The sequence below is a fragment of the Equus przewalskii genome, chromosome 29 (assembly GCF_037783145.1).
Source record: "Equus przewalskii isolate Varuska chromosome 29, EquPr2, whole genome shotgun sequence".
Lineage (NCBI taxonomy): Eukaryota > Metazoa > Chordata > Mammalia > Perissodactyla > Equidae > Equus > Equus przewalskii.
In genome coordinates, this window is record NC_091859.1 from 22,808,564 (window position 1) to 22,834,749 (window position 26,186).

At 35.0% G+C, this 26,186-nt stretch overlaps 1 protein-coding gene and 1 non-coding gene across 6 annotated transcripts in view; both read left to right on the plus strand.

Annotated features, from left to right (window-relative positions):
* The window catches only part of LOC139080381 (uncharacterized), a 130,672-nt gene that overhangs the window by 80,079 nt on the left and 24,407 nt on the right, over window positions 1–26,186 (plus strand). For 3 of the 5 annotated variants that reach the window (XR_011534863.1, XM_070600689.1, XM_070600688.1), the window contains one exon: window positions 15,186–15,390. The gene's annotated coding sequence lies outside the window, so the exon portion shown is untranslated. Of the gene's footprint in view, window positions 1–9,183; window positions 9,274–15,185; window positions 15,391–26,186 lie in introns of all 5 variants that reach the window. The other 2 variants (XR_011534862.1, XM_070600687.1) reach the window with 1 other exon arrangement.
* On the plus strand, window positions 8,355–8,458 carry LOC139080405 (small nucleolar RNA U13). The gene has a single exon (XR_011534890.1). It is a non-coding gene; the product is annotated as a small nucleolar RNA U13 (small nucleolar RNA).

Genomic DNA, 26,186 nt, shown 5'->3' on the forward strand with positions numbered 1-26,186 from the left:
AAATATAGGACTAGAACCAAAGTGTGGCAGTTTTTTAAAAAATAGATTTCAGCTCAAGACGGAGAATTTTCTACATAGAAGAGCTATTCTGCAGACAAGAGGTTGTCAAGGGGCAAGAGGTCTCCAGCTTCCTGATTGCTGAAGGTAACTCAGCAGGAGCTGGAAGAACAGGGCAGAGGTCCTCTCTGACAGGCAGACCAGCATGTGCTTTGGGTTCTCCAACTCTCTAACACCATTTTCGCTCTGTAGTTAACCACTGCAATAATTTATAGCTCAAAAAAGCTCTCAGCCAACATATTTCCAATGACAATATCCCTACCTGTTTCTGACCTTTAAGATTTCTTACAATTTTGCAATTCTAAAAGTCTCTCTCTATCTGGTAAATTTTATAGGAAAAGAGAATGAAGCCTTTCTTATTTATCAGCCATGTTTAAGAAATGTTTTCTTGGTATATGGATTTCACTTTTGTGTTTTAAAATGGTGACCCCTTGGAGATTTGCCTGTCTAAATCCATTTTCTTGTCAGGATTGGAGATGACAGGTTATTCTAATGCCCAAATATTAATTTCCATGGCATATCTATATATTTCATCGGCCAACCTTCTGTGAATTTTCTAGATTTCGATTAGCTTGTCCTAAACTCCTGGCAAACTAAATTTCTCTAACAGTCTTCAATTCGTTGCATTAAATGCCTGTTCAGCCTTGGAAGATATATTGATTTTTTTTCTCAGCAAAGTGACAAATACCATTTTATAGAGATTGATTACATTTTATGGAACACAGAGAGAGAGCAGATCTTAGTGAGACAAGCTTGGAGCTTACAAAAATGAAAAAATCATTTGAATTAATAATGAAGTTAATGAATTCATCTGTTGCTGATCAAGTAGAAATATTTTGAGAAAAAATGGAAAGTTCTGCAGCTGCACAAACACTGAAGAATTAAGACCAATTTCAATACTTTCGAGGTGCTGGTTTTGTGAAACCTTTTAAAAAGTTAATAGTAATTATGTTTAAACCTAAAGCTATGACATTAACCCCCAGCATACCTGGGCATGCAGTGTGATAGTAATTGTATGGAAAGACATTTTTCAGTTAAGTCAGGACAAAAGTAAATCATGATCCATGTCAACTAAATTTGAAATATTAAGAAGTCTATGGGGAGCAGTCTTTTTTCCTGATATGATTAATGTAGCCTAAATTTAAAATTGAACTGAATTTCTTTTCCTTCTAAGCTTCTTACAATTAGGCCGAAATTGGAACAAATATTAATATGTTTTTATTATTCTGCCTTGCTGTCCAGTAGCTTTTACCTTATTTAAAAGGTATTTAAAAACATACAAACAAAAACCCATGCACACATGTCATAAGCTTAATGTATGTAAAGAGTACCTACTATATTATTTGAAAGCAAATAGAAATAAGAAACAAAGAGTATTTTCTGGTGTTGAAATAAACTATGGTGGTGTGGGGGAGGAAGACCTGGGAAACATTGCTAAGGGAGATTATAGAATTACTTTCTTTGAGAAACCTTTAAAACAAAGACACCAGTTCATGTCTGTTTAAGGACCTTATCATCATCTTCTAGCCCCATCACCTAGCATTGTACCCAACAAAGTATCTAGCGTGTAGGAGGAGCTGAATAGTATCTGTTGAATGCATAAACAAGTTTTCCTAAGAGCGGAAAGAAATAAAAAGCATCATCACAAACAATGTTTGTTGAGCCACTAGTATGTGCCATGGAACTTTACTGTTTTTACCTCTAATGTTTGCAAATCTTACATGGCAAAATGAAATATGTATTTACATGTTTGTTATAGTTATGAGGAAAAATAATTATACCTGAGGATTTGGGAAACACCAGAGAAATTATTCTGCATATTTTGTTGCCCACCCTTTGTTCTGAGATTGTACCGCACATAGTAACACTCTATTATTGAAAAATTATTTTCTAATTGTTTCACTGGTATATGCTTGATCTCTTCTATAAGCTCCTTGTTGGTAAATGATTTTTGGTTCTTCCTAGATGTTCTCTGTATTAACCTGACTGTAGCTTTGGATTCGAAGAGTTTCTAAAAGTCCTAAGTTATTGATCCATACAGTCGAGGGGTGAAATCTCCAATTTTGACTTATTTATGCCTAAGTGATGCAGAAACTATTCCAACAATAGTTGACTATTTCCTTTGATCATATATCTAGAGAAAGTCTTTTATATTATTTTTTATTTTATTGAACTTTCCCATTTTACGTCTGGAAAGAGTAGTTTTGCTCAAGAACTTAGTCTTTGCTTAAGTATTCTTGCAGTTTGTAAAACATGATTTTAAAAGTAATTTAAATAAAATAACAGCTGTAGGACTTGCTAGCTGCTATTGCTCTATGAAACTCTGCAGTAGTTTTCTCCTTGTTATTTCCTATCCGAATGGGCTTGGTAAAGCTGTTCCTTTCACTGTGACATATACAGCTAGCAAAGGATACGTGTGTTCTATTGGTGCTATTTAAATATGTGAAAATGGGACTTAATTTACACCCAGACTACTTTGTATTTTACTTTTCCTCTCACATTTCTTTGAATTGAAGTGAAGTAAGAATGCAGATTAAAACCAAATGCTGAAAAATTGAAAAGTGAAACATGGGAAATACATCAATCTACCTAATTATGGAGAATTTCATGATGAAGTTATATTTTTTTCATACTGTTTTGAGTTAAAAGAAACTTCTGAACTTTAAAAAAATGCATGTTACTTTTATGTTAATTTTTTAAAACTGCTGTATTGGTATAGAAAAAAATCTCATCTTTTACATAGAATAAAGTTAGTGATTTAAATGGCATCTGTTAGATGTCATTTTGAGAACAAATTGCTATTACACTTAACTGTAAAATATGTGTTCATATTCAGCATTCCCATATATGATAAGTTACAATATTTTATGAGAACCAATTACCAAAGGTATTAAATTCGAGAATAAGTGAAGGTGGTCTTATGGAAGTTATCTAATGAATAATCAAGCGCAAAATTACATAATTTAGCCTATAAACTCTAATATTACATGTATGTATTTATTTCGGGCTCTTTAAAAATCTAATTATAAACTTTCCTCCATCAGGTGGAAAGATTGATAGGTTAATTAAAATGGAAAGGTTTTAGTAAAGTGGAAGTCAGCGTGTACATCGGTAAATTTTCTGAATGAGTTTTAAAGCCTGCAATTCCATTAAATTTTGAGAATTAATTAATTAAAATGAAAGGAAGCCAGTTTCCCCTCCACACTATCTTCAAAAGTGACACTTTTTTCTGAAGTTATTTCAAGTCTTTAGCAAGCTTTTAAAAGATTTTGCAAACACTATGTAAGTTGTTTTAGCTACTTCAAAGTTAAAATTTTGTTTTTTTTTAAGTTACAGAAAAGTTTTTGCTCATTGATACAGAAGTGTGTAAATTAAAAAGTGAAAGTGCTGCCCTTTACTTCTTGTCCCATGCTTCAGTCCTGTCACTGTCAACTGAGCTTTTTCTATAAGCAAAGAAACATATACATAAATACACATTGCTTTTTTCATTAAAAACTGGATTATTTTATGAATATTTTTCTACAATTTGTTTTTAAATTATTTATCTTGAACATTATTGCACAAGAACATGTAGATTTTCAGAATCTATAATTGCATAGTTTCCTGTAGTATGTATGTACCTTGATGTAACTGTTCCTTTCATGTGCTTATAAATTGTCCCCACTTTTTTCTGTAAATTAATAATTATATGGGCATCTGTGTGTGTGTGTGCATGTGTGTACATGTGCATGTGTGTACATATGCATGAGCTTCATCTATCGTGCACATGTGTGGTGACTTTCCTAAGCTAGACTACTAGAAACATTTTTCTTTCATTAAAGAATATGGGCATTTAAAATTTTGTCAGGTATTACCAATTGCCCCTTCGATCAATTTAAATTCTTACAAATAGATATTAATAGCCCTCTTTTCCCAGTACCTTTGCCAGCACTGAATACTATTTATTCTCTTAATTTTTGACCAGTATGATAGTATTTGTGGATGATTTTCTAATTTCTCTAAGGATTAACCAAGCTAATGTTTATTTATCTGAAGGGTTAGAATTGAATGAGACCTTCTAAAAATGGACAGTTAGAGTTATCAGAAGTAGAGAACTTTAAAAAGTTGTTTTTAAGGTAATAGTAATGTCTTACTGAAATAAGTTGAACTTCAAAGTCATTCTTAAAAACATTGGAATATTGATATGTAGGAATTTCTGATGAGATCTTGGATTGAGGGCTTCTGCTTTTGAGAGAAATGAAAATATTAATGTTTATTTGGAGCAAAGCATAGTTTCTGCTTGTCTCCCAATCGTCCTCCTTCCCAAAGTCCTTCTGTTCACTTTTCCTTAAATACTTTAAAGGTTCTCTGTTGCCTAAGAGATTAAAAATAATACTATAACGTGAGTTGCTTCAGAAATCCAGTTTCTCAGTTCTCATCCCCCAAGATTCTGATTCACAATGTCTGGAGTGGGTTGGATCATCTGAGTTTTCAATAGGAATGCCAGGTGATTCTCCAGACTACATCTTGAGAAAGACTGGGGGAAAGCAGTTTATGTAGTAGTAAAGACTCCTAGTAATTACCTTTCTTACCTTTTTAACCTCACGTATAAGTCTGTTCTCTAGCCAAATGGAATGACATGCTCTCTCTCAAATTGGATTCCAGCTTCTTCTATCTCTGTATTTTTCCCTGGAAAACCAATTCACTCCTCTCAACCTCTGTCTTCACCTTATGCCTTGTGTCTTAAATCAAATCCCGTATCTTAAATGAAGACTTCTATTTCTTCATCCCACGATGATCCACTTCTACAGCATTTATCTACATCATACATTTGGCACTTATGGTTTAGTCCTGTTGCTTGTGGTTCATGTGTAATTCTTCTCTGTATGCCTCACAGTGCCTTACACATAATCAACACTGTAAAAAATGTATTGGTTGGTTAAGTGAGTGAGTGATACCGTAATTAGACTGCTAGGAGGGAGCAAGTCAAAAACTGCACGTCAACCCCATGAAGCCACTTGTTGAAATTGTGTAAGTTGTTCTACTCCTGAGAGACTCAGTTGCTCTCACTTCAAATTGGATTGCTTATTTTGATGAATAAAACAAAAGCTAATGCTTACCATTTATTTGGGTCTATTAATTGCATTTCAAATCACCCTACGTGCAGTACTTGAGAAAGTTAATTCATACCAAAGATAGAGTTTTAAAATTTTATTTGAAATCTAATGTTATAACTCCATACAATTTTTTCCCAGGAGGTCTATGTTGCTAAAGGCCCAGCTTGCTTAGCTTTCTAAAAGTAGTTTAGCTTTCCTTAAAGAAAATTGTTTTTGTGTTCAGAATAATTTATCAGTAGCTACAACATAACATTCTGATGAGGTCTTTAGAATAAATGTAACATTTGTCACAGGCTCAGCACCTTAAATGCATTTAATTCCTCTGCTGTATTCTTGCTGTTTAGAACCAAATTATGTAATTTAGCATAGCTATGAGTATAACCTGGCACTGTTCGTAAAAATTGGGATATACTTCTTGCTACTAAAAATGATAATTTCTTGAGCATGGAACTAACATATATTTACCAATGTTATTCAAGATTGTCTCAAGAAAAGCACTGTTCATTTGAGAAAAATATTTGATCATGAGGGAGGTATCTTCCTAATGCTGTTTCATGACATAGGAAAATTTGCACTATCTATTTTTTCGCAATTTTGAAAAACAAGCACTTGCTAAGTCACCTTGGAAAAATGGAGATGATTTATTAATTTGTCATTTTCCTGAACTGAAAACGTCTTAATGAATAAAAATGAATATATGTCCATCAGATATGTATCCCTTTCTCTTAACACTGGCAATTTAATGCCTTAGTGGAACGTCTTTGGCCAGGCTGGTCTCCTGTAGGTTTGACTGCGGAGGAGCAGGTGTATGCTTCCAAAGTGTCTTTACAAGTGTCGCAGTGGGGCTTCCCTCCCACGCCTCCGCAGGAGACAGCTCATCTGTTTAATCCTTGTGTTTTAGTCAACCTTTCTTATTATGCAGACAGGGCTCGGAGGCTCAGCTGGATTTTGACTCTCCGAATGAATTGATGGGGTTCTTTGATCTTAACACTGTATTGCGTCTGTTTCATCTCTCCCCTCCATGCACAGTGTTCCAAACTCCAGTTCTAACTGGTGATCTTAAAATAAATGGGTAATTATACAAACAAATAAACAAATAAGAATTGCCATTTAAAACCCAGCTACAAATTTCACTTCATTTTGGACTTTTCAATTTTTTTGGCATAGGAAACTTTCTTGAAACAGATCCCCCAAACAATTTAATTATGTTGCTCTGTAAGGGACTTGATTTGAGATGCGTGTATGAGTGTGTATGGATGTTGTAGGATCAGATTTGCATAGGAAATAAGAACAACAGATTTTTGCAATTTAGTACATTGTATGATAGCATAATATCTTTTAACAGACCATATTACAGCAGAAGGTGTACAACCTACTTAGAAAGATCCACTGTAGAACTATAAAGATTCTGCTGGGCAATATTCCTCTTTTTGATGGTCGTGAGAGAGACTGAATTGCAAAGAAAATCAGGTAGAATCAGAACTAAGCCATATGGAGAAATCAGTCTGGGTCATAGGATGCTAAAATATCATCATTTCCCTTAAACAAATTGTTAAAATGAAATGTGCATGTTCTTGTGTGAGGTGGGAGTGGAGGGATGTTGAGGGAAGAGCATGCATTGTTTTTAGCCACATTAAAGCAAATAAAGATATGATTAATTGAACCAGAAAATATCAAGTTTTTATCAGAGTAACCTTTCATATTCTAATCTGGTATTTTGCAGACTTTTATTAATTCTTTTTATTTTTAATTCCCCATAAATCCTCATTTATCTTTAAATATACCACGATCTTGTGATGATAATGTAATGTCAAAGCTGTCAGAATAATTTCAGCTGAGCAAAAAAACTGATGTTTCTGAAGAGCCAGTGGCCCTTGAGAGAGTTACAAAAAGGTCTTTCTTTAGCAAGAATATTGTGATATGACCTTCTGGTCTATTAAACATATCCTTATCCCAACACGTATACACTAAATATACTAATAACTATTAGTGAATTGTCAGAATAAACATTTTCCATAAAATATCTGGAAATAAAATATATAAAGGATTTGATGCCTAATCATAACTTTAAAATATTGCTGTTTTAAAAATATTCAGCTAACTTTCCTCCACTCAAAAGTATCTCTCAAGCCCCCGCATGGTACCCAACTCTGAACCAGGGAGATTTTCTTCACTATTTTTGTACTTTCCATATGGGATCTGAGAATAACTGTGCAGGAAGGAAATATAAAAGGTTATCCAACCCTTCTTCAGGCAGAACTACTCTGAGACCCACTAAAACGGGTGTTACTCCCCTCTAACCTATTTTTCTACCTTGCTACCAACTGGGATTTGCTTTCTCTTTGATTGTTTGTTTATTTGTTAATGTTTTATTGGAAAGGAAAGATCTAGCCACCAGCTGGGCAAAGATAGGTGATTTCTATGTACTTCATTTAGTTTTCCTGACTTTATTTGCTTTAGTTTCTTCACTCACATACCTGATTGCTGTGTTCCTTCTGTAAAATTGAAACAAAAATGTCTACACTCTTAGTCTATGATGATTCTGTGCTGCGTGAACTTCTGAAAGGTACGGTTTGGCCTGTCCCACATGAAATGGATCAACATAAGTCAAAATTTCATTTTATTTCTATGCTTTGAGGATTTACAAATCCTCAAAAGTTCCAGTTTACATTCAAATAATGTCCGTTTGGTTCACTGATGTAACTCCCAGGTCAAGGCAGCTTACCACATTAGAATTTGTTTAAAAGATGCTAAATTGCTACCTGCATGTTTCTTTGTGTTTATATATTCCGACACATACTTATTCTTAACCTGCCTGATCATTATTTCCTAGCATTAATTGGATAACTCACTTGTACTCCATTATTCTACCTAAGTGTGAAAGGTGATTTTCTTACGTTATCCTCCAAAGAAGGAAGGAGAGAAAACATTTATATTGGGTGTGTTGGTGGAGATGTGGTTTCTAACTATTAACTGCCACTGAAATGCCCTTGTACTGTCTGTTGGACTATGCCTGTTGGTCTGTGACAGTCATGATGTGGCCTCAATTCTTATACATCTCTTGTATCCATAAACTTCCAGGCAACCAGCCTCCCAGAAGTTGCCCTAGGCTGCATTATTTTCAAACTCGGAAGTTTGAATGACCCGTTAGTGGGTCATGAAGTCAACTTAGTAGATCATAACCAGCATTAAAAAAAAAAAAGCCTTTGTAGTTCATGAGCGTGGTGATTGGGTATTCACGCTGTTATGTAAGATGTGCCTTCCCACAATCCTTGTTATGACATCAGCACATTACCCATCTGACATAAGGAAAAAAAGTAAGAGAAAAAAGAATTATCAGAGTGCATTGCACATAGTAAGTATTGTTTCATGAATGCATTTTTTCCAAAATATTTTGAGTGTGTTTGTCATACTTGGTTGCGTTGCAAATATTTTCTTACCATGGATGGCAGTTAAAAAAAGGCCTGGAAACAAAAACAAAAACAAAACTGAATTGGACCATATAATCTCTAGTAAGCTTTTGCCTAGATGCTAGGTTTTAGAATTTAGAGTATTATTTTACCACGTTAAAACTCTATTATTTTTTCCTCCAGTTGTCCTCAAGCAAATCAAGGGAATTAGCTTATAGCAAGAGAAATGATAATGGAAGCTTAGCAAATATTTCCAGAATTGTTAAGTGTTAGAGCATATCAGCTTACCGAGGGTACAACATTCTTACCGATTAAACCGTTTAGCTTTAAGTAGTTGTATTAGAAACAGATATAAATATTTAGTTACACAAGAGAAGCATACAGATCACAGAAAAAGGATTTTGTTAATACCTTATTTTGTTGTCAGTCCAAACAGAGTGAATATAAATTATGACTGTATACCCGTGTTGTGACAAGAAAGGAAATAAGTTATCACTCTGAAAAATATCTCAAGGTTAAAATCTTTGCCTTTTCACCAAAAAAAAAAAACTTTGTAAATGTGACCCTTCCATTATGAATAATATAATTGGAATCTTTTTCCTTGCCTTTGTATCCACCAGGAGTTAACGTAGAGAGGAAACTCTAGTTATATTTTGCTGCGCACTTGCGTTTTATTTCAAGACTGAGAAATTTAAGTGCCGTTCAGCAAGGTAAGCATGAGAAAGAAGAAAAAATTATAATTTGGTTGTGCATATAGGTATATGGTTTAATATTCGTTGCATTCATTACTAAGCATGTCGTCCTCACCCTCTGTAAAGTGCTCAGGGGTGTGTAAACTTGGTACTCCGCAACCAGCAGCAGCATTACTTCAGAGCCTGTCGGCAATGGCAGGCTCCACCCCACACCTACTGAGTCAAAATCTGCATTTTGACCAGATCCCCAAGTGACTTACATGATCGTGAAAGTTTGAGAAGTGCTGGTGTATAGGAGAAGTATTACCAATTGTTCTATGGACCTGTATTCATTTTATGGACAACATTTGCTCTGGAAAAGAAACATTAGCAAGTGGTAAAAACCAGCAGTTTTTCAAACTCTAGAGCTGCGGTTGACCATCTAATGGTGTTTAAAATCAATGATGATGACAACGACGCTGCTGCTGATGAGAGCTCTTGTTATCAAGTGCACCCAAGTGTTGGCTATTGTGTCTAGCACATCAACTAAGCTGTTTAGCCATCATCTTTCCACTATGGGGTCAATGCTGTTTCACAGACAGGCCTCACATCGCCCTGTTGTAAAGCCAAGCATTCTGATGTGTAACGTCTGTGATTGGTAGTTGGACCTTTTAAAAGTAGGAAAGACTATTTGTTCCAAACGGGGAGAAAATGTGATGCATAAACGATTCCTACAAAGGTATCAATTGACATTTGTTTAGATAATATTTGTAATTAGTGATTAGTTCTCAAATTTGCATATTTGAAAAGACAAGAAAAGTCTTGTTTTAATCCTACATCAAAGTTTCAGGTTGTCAGTTCACAATTTCTTATATACTAGGAGTATGTGCTCATTGATGTGTCTTGTGCCCCATTAGAAGCCCTTGGCTCTGGAGATTCTGCTGGCATCTAGGGAAGTTAGCCCTGAGAGTGAATTGCCTGTCTGAGGACAAATGTGTACATTCGTAACATGAGAGAACTCCTCACTTGAAATCACTCTAGAATTGCCCAGAATGTAGGAATGCAGTTTGTCTCTCATAGGCTGAGTTAAATCCTTTATGAGGAAACATCCTTTGAGAAAGGAGATGCTGCATAAATATCAACATTTTGACATTTATTGGGTGAGAAAAATCAACTCATGCAACAAACGCTATTGAAATTAGCATTGAAATGAGAGTTGGAAGCAAAAGGGAGCAGGGTCATGTTATGGTGCAAAGAAACAGCGCTTTGTGACCTGTGGTTCCAGTGGGCAGACACAGTGGCTGAGTCATGTCCACTAGTATGGGAAGTGGAGAGTATCTAGGCTTTTTATAAAGAAACTGAAATAGACTGCACATTCAAGTAGGGACAAAGACATTTCGTTAAAAAAAGTTGTTTAATTTGTTAATGTTTTAAAAAGAGAGCTGCATATCTATAACACAAATTCATACAATAGCAAAGAACATACTGTAAAGAGTAATTCTTCTATTTCTGGCCCCCAAGCCCCAAGCTTCCCTACGAAGCAACCCTTGTTAGCCTTTCTTGGGTATTTTTCAGAGATATTCCCTATATACACAACCACTGTCTACAAAATCCTCAGTAAACAAAATGATAACATACAATACACATGGTTCTGCACCATTCTCCTGTCTCTTAAAAACGCATCATGGAAATAATTTCACATCAGTACTTCGTCATGGCTGCATGGCATTCCACAGTGTGGCTATAACATACCTTATTTAACCAGTTACTTTTGGTGACTTTTTAGATTATTCTTGACTCAGTTACAAATCGTACTGCAACAAGGATCCTTGTGCATCTATTGTCAAGCATATGTGACAGGTATTCTCAGGTCTTCACAAAGTCCCCATTTATTTTCGCTACGTAATAGTTAAGCAATGGGAAGAAATAACCAATTAGCATAGCAGGCAGAGTAATACTATTAATTGCAAACATTATTTACTGTGTGGTAAGTACTTTACAGTAATCATTTAATTCTTATAACTCTATGAGGAAGTTATTATTACTATTGTTGTTTTGTTGTTGTTAATTATTTAAATGAGAAAGCCAGATCTGAATTTACCCGCAAAGTGTGATTCTGGATCCCTTGCTCCTATTTCCTGGGTTGTGTTGCTTCCCGGTGATTCCATTGCTGCTTCAGCAATGAGAGAACATTAATTGGATACCTACTATGTGCTTGGCAGCTGATGTATTATTTAATCTTTACAATAGCATTACAGGGTGTTGTTATTTTAAAACGGAGTCTTAACAAGGTTTAATAATTTGCCCAATGTCCCAGAGCTGGTAAGTGAGGAGCCAGGAATGGAACGGAAGGAGGATGTCTGACTCCTGAGACGACAGCACAACAGAGGTGGAAATTTAAGCATTTGAGTCTACATCCAGCATGCCGGAAGGCAGAAATGAAATGAATATAGATATGAGATTTAATTAAACATATTCAAATGATCAGAGAAATTAGGACGCACTGATGCAAGGGCTAATGGAAGACGATTTGTGGCACATCAATAAAAGCATCTGTAGCAGAGTAGGGCTTTGTGGTCTGTGTGGATCCACAGCGGATACCTCTCCGTGGTTCTCCATGGACAGTGTTTCCAAGTCTAGATTGCTTTGTTCTCACTGACTGCTTCCATCTTTAGAAAATTCCACAGCTATACATTGTGTTTATATAATAAACAACCCATTGTGATGCGTGGCACTGCCATGCCCTAGAGAAAGAGCAGTCTTAGATGATTATGCTGTGAGTCAGAATTTGTGCCCACAGAGATCAGAAATCAGCAAGTGCTCACAATGGAAAATAAAAAGAAGAGTACTGAGATTCCTCCAGGTGTTGTAAATTCCTCCAGGTCAATTTCTCCTATTTCAACTTCAGTTTATATAGCAGTCCTGCTTCTTTATGGGCATGTCATAAGCTGCCACAGAGGAATCAAAAGTATAGGTCTTATAAAATAATACAGGTCTTACAGGTCTTATGCAAAGTATAATTTGTAGCTGAAGTCACATGTATCTATTGATTATTATTGTTGTCATCACTATTTTATAAATCAGTTGTACCATCTAGGCTATATTTCTGTGCCTGGTTGCTTGTGTTTAAAATCCTGCGTTTTTCTTGTTTCAGATTTCCTCATTTAATTCAATCACATTTTGATAATTTCCAGAAAAAATAAAAGATATAGTGTAAACAGACGTCAGGATTCTTTACATGATGGTTATAGTAAAGATAATAACTTAGGTATGGAATGAGCGTTTATTGCAGGTCAGGAAATATGTAAAAGGTTTTACGTACATTATCTGATTTAACACCAAAACACTATTAGGAGGATATTATTATTATTATTCTCATTTTACAGATGGGGTCTTTTATTCCCACTTTTTGAGATTAACAATTATAATACTGTGAAAGCAATCTTTTGTAAGAGAAGAAATACTTTCTAATCCTACAGAACATATTTCCTATTTTGACATTTCTCCTTCCAATCTTTGTCCAAATGTACACAATAATCAACAATATGCACAATTCAGTATTCTACTTTTTTCGTTCGGTATAGCCATAAGAAGTTGGTTTCCTCAATCATCCTCATTATCACATAATGGCTGCATATGAGTAAATGTTATAATTTATTTAATAATTTCTCTCTTTGGGGACATTAGGACGCTGGGTTTTTCTTATAGATACTACTGCAATGTAAAACTCTGTGTATGTAGTGTATATTATTCCCTTAGAATTTCCTAGGAAAACGTCCTGTTTTCACTCAGAGTAAAGAGGTTTTTGACTCATTCTAACTGTCTTAATTAGAATAATTTTCGTATGAGCAAAGAATGAGCATTATTGAAACACTTATTTTGGAATCTTAAGAGAAATGTCTGTTTCGAAGTCTTTTTAGGTATGAACTCTTTCAGTGTTTTAAAGATATAATGTTGAGTGAATATATGAGTAATTAATATGTAGTAATCAACATCAGGCTTCAGGAGTGATTCTTTTTGCATTATCTAATTTTGAAAGTGGTTAAATTGCGCTTTGAGGAGGATGATGTGTGCAACAAAAGTATCCATTCTTCATCAACATGTATTTCTTGAGAAACTACTGTGCGCCAGCCCCCATGGTGATTGTCGAGGCTACGATGGTGAATGTGACCGGCATGGCTCATTTCCTAACAGTAACATCTAAGATTCTTTGTCCCTCACATTGTGCCACAACACACTCTCATCCTCTAACATTTCCGACTTTATTCTTTGCTTTTATGGGCTGTGACTCATTTCCTAATATCAACCCAAGCCATGAAAATAAAGAATATCTTACTCTCCGCAGGAGATATATATAGTCTAAGAATTCCTGAAACCATATTTTCCCCTTCTCATCTCTATTCTGGTGATATTTAAGAAACAGTTGTGTCTCCCTAGGATAAATGTACCTTTCTCTGTGGTTTTAGGGATCCCTAAATCATCTTATCCTCCTTGCATGTATCTTAGATTACATGTAAATACATTTATCTTTTCAGCACTTTCGGCTAAATAAACCATGTGCAGGGACTTTGGACCCTCTGTTACAGGAAAATTATGAATTCATAATTTTGAATTATGAATTCTTAATTCATGTGAAAATAAAATGTAAATTTAGGGTACATACCATGATTTATTAATATAGTGTACTATACCTGTAATTTTCTTTGACCCTTTTAGAGAGCCAAATATAAAGAATTCTCATATAAAATGCACTTCAAACTTGCATTTTAACTTTTCACCAAGTTCTTCCATCCCAGAAAGAACTACTAATATCTTGATGAATATCACTTTATTATCATATTGTATATTACTCTTTTTTAAACTCCGCAGAGAAAACTTTTTACTTTACTGATGCCTAAACATTTCAATGGGGAAAGATAATCCTTTAGTAGGTATCATGTTGGTTTAATGGCTTACCATGCAGGATCAGGCTCTTTACTGATCAATTGACTGTTTCATTTTCAAAGATCTTTGTTGTATCATTTTATAGGAATGTTATGTGTATTACCTAGTATACATTTAAATTTCAGCAAATTCATTATATGTATGTTTGTGTCTATTTACCTATTGATCAATTGATTAATAGATAGATACTTCCATATGATTTCAGTAGACTAATTTTTTGAAAGGAAAATTTGTATTAGGATGTAAAGATGTCTGTCTCACAATCTGAAGTTGTATAAGCTATTTTTAGTTGAGATACCCAAATTAGTGTCTCAAATTATTCCGTTTAAATATGATTTGAACCTTTATGGGAGGATGTGTTCCAGATATTAGAATTTATAGGGTACTCTTCTTGATGAAAAAGGGACAGGTGGAGACAACTTCATGTCGGAATACTGTGTCCATGGGTTAACTTAAGGCTACTTCGCCGTGAAGCTGGCTCCTCCCGGTAACAATCTGCCCATAGACATTCCAACATATCACAAAGGTGGAAAAGAAAATGCAAAGGCATCTGAAAAAGGAACTCTGGTAGATTTTTGAAAATACTCCTTATTCTAATATCCCATATCCTTAACATTGGGATTGAAGCCCTCCTTACTGCAACTTTGCACATACCCTACTGTTTGAAGTCAAAACCCTAGGAACTACATGCCTGAGATCTGAATGTATTCTTGGGCCCAAATCAATCTTGTCACTTCTCGGGAAGCAATGCAAGATAATAAGTAGTATTCACCTGATTGCTTTCCTGCTCTGAGACAGCTGGTGACGCGTGTCTTCCTGATAACCAGGAGTTTCAGATCTAAGGGAGGGATAAAGGGAAGCTGGGAGCTCGCAGAATCTAAATTTGACAGTCGATGGCTGAGGAGAGGGTCAGAAGGGATAGAATCTGTGACACGTATGCGAAAGGAACAAAATTTATCTGCTCTGGTTGCAATGATTAGATGTCTCTTTGTCTGGCTTTCTTACAGCGGTTGACTGATTGTACCCGCCAGCTGGCTAATATCATAATTAACAAAGTTGCTACTACGTCTGCAAAGTTTAATCGAAAAATTTGCCAGTGATATGATGGCATTGTCACAAAGATCACAAGGGACACCGAGTCGACTTTTGCTCAAGGTGGAACGGCAAAGCTATGTAGGCAAGACGAGAAATCGCGAACTTGTTCAGCCAAAGGTATGTTTCTTTCATAATGCCATAACCCGGGCTTTCTTATTTAGATTTTTGTTTGATGGTTGGTGGGTTCTTTTTTGTTTTGTGATCAAAATGATTCATAAAAGGATCCAAATACTTCTTGAGCATTTACAGCATATTCTCTGAAGGCTTTGAGATTTTTCCAAATCTAGAAATTGAGAAATACAATGAAATAGCTTTTGGTACTGAGAATGAAATATAAAGCAATGTTTTCTTGTTGTTATGTCTAGCTAATCTTTATCAGTTTTCAGAGTAACTATTTGGTAACAAATATCAATAGAACATTTATGTTTTGTAGAATTGGATTTATTTTGCTCAACAATGAAAGCTTTTGCTCTGCTTTGTTCTATTGTACCAATCTAATTAGAAGAGTGAAAAAAAGCAAGCCTCGTTATAGAATATGTAGAGGTTCTATTTCAGTTTCAAGAAATGCTCAAATTGGGGGGAAGGAGGGCTGAGGTCTTGACTTAATTGGGGCTTTTTTCACAACATTTAGAAAGACCGATATTTCTTGAAATTGTGTGCTATTCCCCAATGCCAGACTGGCCATTGACTGTTATACCTGTATTTTCTTTTTACTATGATTTGCTTTGCTTGATTGAATGTTCAAACTCTGGGGAGTTTCCCAAATTATAGCCTTCACATATTGCTAATTAATGAATGTGAATATTGATGAGGAGGGACTTGCGCCTCTGTGTATATGCTGGTGTGCTTCCTCTGAGTACAAAGAGAGAGGAAAGCATCTCAAAAAAAATATGCAGAAGGCAAAGTTTGGGTTATTTATGCTGTGTCACACCACCACTATAATACTAAGGCAATCAATTTGCAATATAATTGGGACTTACATTAAAATTCTTTTACTTTCCCTCCGTGGTCATCCAGGCCACTATATCATGGCAACAAAAAGCACTGATTTGTTTTTGCCGGTTGCTATTTGTCTTTTGTGTTAATAGCAGTTTTTAAACATCATGAAATAGCATTTTGGAAACAGATTAGTGCAGAGAATGTATTTTTTTTTAAAACCCCATTTACACTTCCTCATAGTTTTATTCCTAACCATGGGAGACTCGATATTCTGAATATACTCATTTTAAAATTTGAAAATCAAAGTTCATATTCTCAAATTTAAAAAATTAACCATTTTATGGGATTATGAATTTTGAAACCTTTAAGTGTCCAGATAATTTAAAAAACTGTTTATTGAAATTTTGGTTAAAATTTGACTTAATGCATTTCCAATCTTCAGTAAAATTTAAGGATGTTTATAAGAAAAGCTGAAAGTGGAGGTTTAAGTCATTATTGTATTCTGGACATCATTTCCAGAAGAGAACATTATTCTCATGTTAGAGACTCTCTCTTTTTTTTGACTTTGCATCTCTCCCCTCCTTGTATCTGGCACAAAATAGGCACTCAATATATATTTATTGAGTGGATGAATTAATGAATTTAAGTCTTCCTACTGCTATTCAAACATGATTAACATTTGCTTCCTCCAAATCAATAACTTTTGTATGCGGTAAACATCATGGATGGAAACAGGTAGATGAATGGCATAATCACAGACAATGGGAGGATTAAGTTCCTAAAATAATATAATGTTGTTTTAACCTAAACCTCCGTAGTATTTTGTGTAATTGAGATTTGCTATTGTAAGAACTCAGTTGGAGTAGCGAAGGTCTATGGGGATTAGAAAGGGCCAGGAAAGTGGCTCATAGCCGTTGCACCCGTTCTTTCAAACAGGATTATCTTGTGAGATGTGTAGAAATGAACTCTTGTCAGAGTTTCAAAGGAATTAATATTTTTGGTAAAATGTGCTAATGTAAAGAGTTAGAAGATTAGTAATGCATAATGAAAGGCATGCATTCTTTCACGTGGAAATAGAAATATAATAAATGTCCTGTAGGTGATTGGGGCTGTAGCAATTTGATTGAAGATTAAAGTTTGATTGACCTTTGTTAAGGTGATTAACCCTTTTGAAATTAAAAGCTGGAGCTGAATTATTCTGCCCAATTTAAATGCAAACAACGAGCAGGTCGTATGTCATTCAAATAATAATAAAAAAAAACCCCTCCTATTTTAATTTTCATTTTTATTTTATTATTATTTGAATCGGATGCTGCTTTGGGAGGATCATAGCTCTGGGAAGAGCATCCTGGTGGCAGAGAATATGCAATAATGTATAGATAATTGGGAGCACGTGGGAGGAGTCCCCGGCATCACTCCCTCCATTCAAGACATCAAAACCCCAACAAAAGCAGGGAGCCTGAGGCAATCTCCCCACACTGAACATTCAGGCTCTCAATAGAAAGACAATCCAGGACTATCTTGAAAAGGTTAGGAATAAATAACAGTGACATCTCCATTCTAATCCATCATCAACTACCTAAATTGCGTATTATATCCACGTTAAATCTACCTGATGTCTCCTGCAAATGAGGGCTTTTTGCTACGGTTGTTTATGAAGCTGTTGGTAAAAGTTGATTATTTCCAGCATCTGGAATTTCATTCCTCATGATCTCTGACAGTCTATGGATATATTTATTATTTTCATTAAGTTCAAAAATATTATAAGAGGAGCACACTCTAGTTATTGACAAAGCCATACAATGGTTTGATTTTATTTTCCTTCGTTAAATATTCTTGAAGCCTTTGTGGAAAGTTGCATATTCACATCGCTTCAAAAGACTGTTTCCATTTTTCATATCATATTAAAATTTTTTTATTACTAAGTCAGTGAATATTTTTAGTTTTAGGTCCCACCACATAGTGAACGCGTCTTCCTTTTATGTGTCTGTGGACTATTAAAATGATAATAAAGGTTCTCTTCATTCCATATGTAATTTATTTCTCTCTCTTTTCATCAAAGAATTCACTCTGAATGTGTCAAGGTAGAAAAATCCAAGGTATTATAGTGTAAAAATTAAGAAGCCTGAGGTGCTATAGTTTATTTTTGCACAAGCTTTTCATGTACTCTTTTAACATCCTTCTGAAAAGATAGGCTTCTACTCCAGGCCTATGAAGAAAGTGAGAGATGAAAAACTTGTGATAGAGTGACTGAGATTATTCAGCTAGCAAAGTGACTCTGGCATCCTCCAGAGAGCGGGATAATACCTTGCAGCATAGATTAATACTATGTTTAACTAAGATCTGTTTGCTATACGGATAATTTCCTAATTCTTAATCCTGGGGCCAGTATTCAACCATAAATTGTAAACAAATACATTGTTCTGTACTTTGCCTGATAAAGTGTAGATTATCAGCTTTAGCTTTGGTACTTTGAATTGTCAAACTTTAAAAAAAATCCAGTTGTTCCATGATAACACTTGTTTTCTTATTAAAAATAATTGTCGCTAAAAAATAAACACTACCGCTAAATTAAACCCCTAAAATAAGCACTATTTATTCTTCAGATATAATTCAATAATCTACTCTAATTTGATTATTCTTGTTTTACCTCTCACCAAAACGAAATGAAAATAATTTTTGGCATTAAAATTTATCATAAATATAACATTCTCTAAGCATAAAAGGCTAATGTGCCAAACTATTGATAACATCCTTCTCTGTATTGCCATTAATTATCAGCAATCTTTTCCTCAAAAGAAACTCATGGCCGGAGAAGGGGAAACTCATATTGTCTTAGGATAGAAAAAGGAATTGGTGAAAGAGCAAAGGCAAATAAGATTATATTTTGTTAAATCCCAAATCCAATCATTTGTTTTGCTTCAGTGTGCTTAGAAGACATTTTTCTTTCTTTGTTGCCTTTGTTTCTGGCAATCTGCTCCTCTCTAATCCATCCAGTTCCAGACCTGACATTTCCTCTCGTAGTTGTGAAATGACATTCTTTGCCATTAACAAGCCAAAATTAATCCGTTTGATATTTTCAGGGACCACATATTCTAGTTGGAGTCCTTCTGTTTTCAAAACAGACTGTTTAAAAAGTGACCAGTGGTGTCATTTTATTCAGTATGTATTGTTTGTGAGTCAATAGTTTAATTTAATTCCACAAAAATTTAGTGTAGGCCTATCACGAGCCATTTTATTTTTCTGGGCTATCCAGAGATAATGAGTGGCAAACTCAAGGGTTTTTAGGGTTTTTAAAATCATTAATAGTCAAAAAGTAGTCACATGTGAATTTTACAAAATGTTATTCTCTTCACTAGACAATAATTCTAGAATAAAATTTTTGGTTAATATTGGTCAAATGAATTATTTCTAGTAATTTATATTTTTTATTATTTCTTGCAATTCGACAAAATAATAAAAATACTTCAGAGATAATAAAAGCTCCAATGTTAACCTTCCAGCTAATTGTGAAGGTCAGTTCCCTAGCATTAGTTTTCAAGTGAAGTGGAAGGCTACCTAATGTACTGGAGTGCCGTGTGGCCTATTGGTGCATTCCATGCTATTCGTATTAAATTTATCACACTACCTCTACTTGTTACTTTGGAATCTGGAGAACTACTTAATAAGATAAATTTGATTAAAATGCCTTTAGCATCACTACTTCTGGAGCCATCACTGACTGACCTTTGTTCAGTTTCAACAAGTATTTATTGAACACCTCCTGTATTCCAGGCGCCCTCTCCAAACCGGTGAGGTGAGTCTGTGAGCCACATTTTATGGACTGGAAACTGAGGCTCAGGGTGAAGAGTGATTTGCTGGAAGTCAGACAGCCAGTCGGTGGCACAGCCTGGGTTGGAAGCTGATGCTATATTTCAAGACCTTCTTCACCAGAGCTGTTGTTGTGCTGTCCATAGTATTCCGCTTTGCTAAAACTTGGTGATGGCAAGCATAGGATTTTTAGATGAATTTAAACATTTTTCCCAGACAAAAGAAATTACTAAAATGTAGGAACTACAATGAAAGAATTAATTCTCTCCTGATTCACTTCTGAGGAAGTAAGAGAAGAAGTGGTGGAGAATGCCAGATTATTCACTGGTGCATCCATGCAATGAACTTCAGTTAGTTGGTTCACTTCATGGAGTCCAGAAATTGTCCTCCCCTAATATTAATGATTTAGCTCACTGAAAACCCACCATTAGGATCTTTTAAAAATTGTCTTTAAAATATTTGTGCTTACCTATCATTCATTTAAAATTCACGAATAATTCTGTTTAACAGAGTCTGTCAGAGGTACCATCATCCCACCTCATACACCTTCATTGGTTGAGTAGTTTGACAACCCATTGATAAATCTGTCTCCATATTTTATAATTCCTGTTCTTGAAACGATATGAGCACAGTCTGTTAGATTGCCATTCCATAGGGAATTGTCCAATTGTTTATGCCAAACATGTTTAAAGGAATATGTGGAAAAAAAGGTTTTTGACAAGTATAAAAAATAATCATACGAATAGTTGGGATTACTGCACATGAGAAAAGAGCATCATGCTACCTGGAAAAATAATTTTGGTTCTTATTTCCTGATTTATTACAAGAACAAAAGAATTAGCCTGGGTTAGACAAAAAGTAAACCTCAGCAAAATTAACCTAGGAGGTTCCAAATGTTTGGAATTGACACATAAATTTCACTTGGAGCCTTGGTCTACTTTTTGAAGGTTGATTCTTTTGGTCTGTAAAATCTCTGGGCTTGGCTCAGACGAGTGTGATAGGTCTAAACCCACCTCTGTGTTTACCCAGAGGTCGTAGAAGAGTGTCAGATATCATGGCGGGTACCGAGGAAATGTTTGTTAAACTGGGTTGAAAGTGACTGTTACGCTTAAAATAAAGATAAAAACACTGAACTCAATACTTTATTATAAAGGCCCGCTAAGAAATAATCCTAAGCTTCAATGTTTGAAAAGCGAAAAAAGTTGAGATCACTAGCTAGCTGGCTAGCTAGAAAGGTATAGATATATTCTCATGTCTTCAGAATGCTTTTTGGAGATGGCCCAATTTACTCCTTTACTTTAGCTTTGACTTTAGACCTATCAATCCCCTCCCACCCCAAATTGTTAGTCCTACTTAGTCACTTATAATTTACCAAGTTAAACTAGTTTTTCTGAACTGGTCAGAATACTTAACCAAAATTATCAGATTGGTTTATGTTTGTAGGAAAACTGGAAAATTAATTCACAGTATTCACCTTGAAAATGAATGAAAAAGCAACTAAAGGATATTGTGTAGAATCAGGGAAGCTGAAGAGTATTTGCAGGAAAATAAGAAATTACTATTGTGAGTCTCAATGCAAATGAAAGTACTTTGCAGCAGAGAAAAGGAAAGTGTGCAATAATAGAACGAGACATAGAGAGCATCTTCGCTGAGAGAAGCTGGGCATGATGGAAGAGCATATATGACCAACATCTCTCCTAAGTACATAAATGCTTGAGAATTCATTAACCATTTGAGTCCTGCTCGATGATGATTAAACCCTTAGGCGGATGCGAATCAACTTTACTATGTGGAAACATTGAGGAAAACGGTTATGAAAAATAGGATCCAATTGCTGAAAATACAGGTCAATTAAAGTTTGAGATTTAATTTAGGAATTTTTACTCTGTCTGCATGATGTATATATTCATGATGATTCCTTCCCCTCATTCTTCATCTTCATAAGCAAAAGGAGATTTTCACTTATTGACATATTACTGAAGAATCTAGCTTTTCTCCAAAATTACACATTTTTTTGCATAAATGTGCCTAATTACCTGAATTCAGTTTTGATTAGCAGTGTTAATTGATGCAGCTGTGGATGGTATCTGTTTACCTAAATTACCATGTGCAAACAGCAATATGTCTGGAAGTGAATATGCTAAACTGAAAATACTAATTAGCTAAGACAGATTGTTATTCAAGTCACATCGTGGAGCTTTCTAATGAAAGCCTAGATGTGTCAGGGTTTTATGATATTCAGACAGAAATGTCTATATTACATATGATTTCTAAATTTAATTCGTAAGAACAGATGGGATGTCAGCTAGGGTTCTTCTGCCTTATTCCAGTATTAATGTGAATATTTTACTCAACTGGAGATATATTTCATATGTTTTTTTATAAGAAACTCATCATGTGCTTTGACAACATGCCAGCCCTGCACATCCAGACTCATCTATTTCTTGACCAACATCTTTCCAGATTATATCCGCCCACTCTCCCAAAGATGAAGATAAATAAACCACCTGGCAAGTTTAATCACATCAGCTGGTTAATTTAATGAAACCAAATAGCAGAAAGTTTAGTTAAACAGACAGCTTACACTGAGCTGTATTTTACGGGTGTTTACTTTTTGCATCCCAAATAAATAATAATAATAAAATAATAATAATAGAAGTTTGACCATAGGATTCTTAAGAATCAATGAGCAATTCACAGGGCTGAAAGGTGAGTTCTTGTTGCCTTCAGATTGTCTTGCATTTCTAATCTTTTAAAAATAGATAACAAAGCAGTGCTTGTTTTCAGTGCCTAGTTTTGAAGCGTTAAAGCCTTTTCTGTGTCTTTGGTTCCCATTACCTCTCTCCTAAAGCATGACCTGCTTTGCTTAAGGTTTCTCTCCAAAGACAGCATTAATCTTTTACTGTCTGCTGTGGCACTCAGCCCTCATTAATGGCAATGTAACTTAGAAGTACCCAAAGATTATAGTACAAATCCTGCACATCATATAGTGAAGAAATAATGGACCCATCCTCCCTCTCCCAAGAGGCTGTATAACTGTGCTTAATGCATAATAAATCTCTTCTTCCCAAAGGCTGTGAAAATAAGGCCTCTTGACTCAAACTTAAGAGTTTGAGATCCCTTATTAGATATTTTAAGATGCCATGAGCAAAATGGGGATAATTTTCATGATGCAAATTTGAACGTAATTATAGTTTGGCATATTTAATTTAGGTTTAAGTGAGAATTATAATTACCAAAAATTGAATTATTTCAATTATGCTAATTTCTATCCCCAAAGTTTTGTATAATTTGGGTTCTCTTTAGATCCAGCAAAATTACAATGGAATCCAATACTAAAAATAAGGAATTTGTGAAAATGGCTGTGCTCTAGTTACATCTTAGCTGCAAAAATGTTAAAGTACTGTTAACTGGCCCAGGAAAACGTGAAGTACTTGAAAAAACTTAAATCGAAGTGGAAAAAAGAGACATTAAGTACTGCTTGGACCATTTGTGCTCCATTTTCTGTATCAATACCAATTGTAGCATGTTATTGCTATTTGCTGTCTAGTCAATGAAGCTAATCCTAGTATTTTAAAAATAAAATTCATGTGTATTATAGTGATGATTATTATTGCTTTGAAAAGTCGCCTTCAGAATTGTCTTGCCTTTGATTGTTATTTTAGCACCAGTCCTTTCAAAGATGCTTAGTGTAAAATTCCTTTATTCTTGGAATTTCTTTATTCATGAAAACTTGGAAGGTTTCATTTCCCTGTGGCTAAAGGTAGTTTGCTGAATGTTCTGTGGACAGTCTGACAGTCTAAGATTAGAGTTCATTGTTATAGAACCAAAGTGTATGTGTGTGTGTGTGTGTGTGTACATTCATGAAATCACATAAGCGAAGGTTGAATTGAGACCCTAGAGTCAGCCAACCGGTTTGACTGTTGGGTGTGTTTACTTTCTGTGCTGCTGGGTTCCCTAAAGTAATTGCTAAAGAAATGTAAGTTTGCTTTCAGAGCATAGCTAAAAGAAGAAAACTCCCTGTAAAGTTCCGCTCTCTATTCCATTCAATGCCATGTTGGGGGCACTCTTTGCTCTTCGCGGGATTCCAGTGAATATTTCAGTGAATGTTTTTCTTTGACTCCATGTGTAGATGTGAACTTGCTTTGTGTCAGAATCTCTTCTATAATATTGTTGACGTATGTGAGCATTTCTACACAGTAACCATAAAACGGGAAAAGAGGTCAGTGATGTGAAATGTGAAATGGAGTTATGGAGTTTTATCAGACATTCCAAAAATTGTCTTTAGGCAAATCACTCAACCTCAGTGTGCAAATTAGTTAATTTTAAGAATAGCTATAGCTATCTTTCTGACTTATTAAGGATTTATCACTTGTGCCCAAGGTTCAATGGATCTGTAAATGAAGTGTATGAATCTTTTCTTTGAACTCTAATTGGCATGTGGGGGAAGCAAGTCAGACTGAGTTAAAGGCTGAGGGACTTAATCCTTTGAAGAAATTTTGATTTAGTTTTATTACTTCTAAGTACTCTAATGTATTCTAAGATTAATTTGACTCTTTGACCGCTTCGCTTATGCTGGATTCTTTTCGAAAGGACAGATGGTAGGCTCCCTGAGGGATAGCCTTTACTTCTGTATAAACCTTCCCCTCTGCCTGCACACAGCTTTATCACTTAAGTATGGTATGCACACAGTAGGAGCACTCAGGGTGCCCTTGAGTGAACTGGTGACCAATGAGTAAAAGTCATGGCCGTTAACCCCATTTATAACTCTCGGTAAGCTATATTACAAGATACTGTATATGATCTGACCCAGGAGCTATAAATCCTCAGAAGACAGTTAAAAATTTTTAAAGCTGGTTATGTTGAAAAAGTTGCCTATTGTTGATCAGTTTATGGTCTTGTCAAAGGAAATCTAACATTTCACAAAGGATAGAATTCATTTGAACTCGCTCTCTGAAAAGTATAATGTCTGCTACACTTGAGTTAATGCAAATTTCAAATGAATGCAATTTGAATTGGTAAGCAAAACTTTGTAGACAGGCAGACCTAAATGTAGATTTTGTCTCTGTCATATGCCAGTAGTGTGATGTTGGGGCATTTTCTTAATTCTTTGGGGCCTTAGTTTACCTATCTACAACAGAGAGATAATAATACCTATTTATAGTAGTGTTTTGATGAATAAACCACATAGTGCATACAAACACCTCAACCAAATGTGGTCAAGTTCACACTCAATAAATGAGCATCAAGCTGACACTTAATAAATAATAAGTATAATTACTGTATAAAATACACTAGCTCTTCATCAAAAACCAATAGAGGCAATTAGAGATTTTTTTTTTAATGTGGCATTCATTGACTCTTGAAGTTTTATGCAGTAAAGTGATTCAAATTTCCCACCAGTAGATATATAAGTCCATTTTATCCCAGGTGTCTATGTGCGCATGTGTGTCTACACACATACACATCTCATTTACACAGGAATGAAATTAAACAGCTGGCTTCTCAAGGTATGTGGTACATGAACTTCTGGCTTCCTATTTTTCTAATAATTTCTTACAGCTATCTAACACTTCATAGCTCAAAAATAATTCTGTTCACATTATCATATGTAATCTTCACAGTAACAAATAGGGCAACTTATAATGAGTTATAAATGAGATATGCACAGATGTTAATTGACTTACCTAATATCTCTTACTACAGTGAGGGACAGGGAAGAAATGAAGGTAGGAGAATACACTCAGAGTGTTTTCCAGACTGTTTGGAAAAAAAATAGCTAGTAATGCTGTTTCTCCATGCAATATTGGCAAATAGAGTGATGTCTTAAGTGGATACTGCTACATTTAAGAATAGGGCCCAGGAATTAGTATATTATGAAATCCAGGACATTATCTAGGTTTTGACAAGTAGAGTGGAATTTGTTTCTCTTCCAAATATTTATTAAGATATTCTCACTCATTGTATTGTTCATATAGTTAGACATGATCTTTCCCACCATAATTACTAGGGCTTATGTGGAAATGAGGTGGACCACTGGAAAAGCTGGGCCAGCAACTTAGTTCTCCCTCACGCCTGGACAAAGGTCCAGAGTTCTAAACATGGGCGCATGTCTAGGGATTGCTTAAGAAGTCAACACCTGGAGCCAGATTTGAGAAAAATCT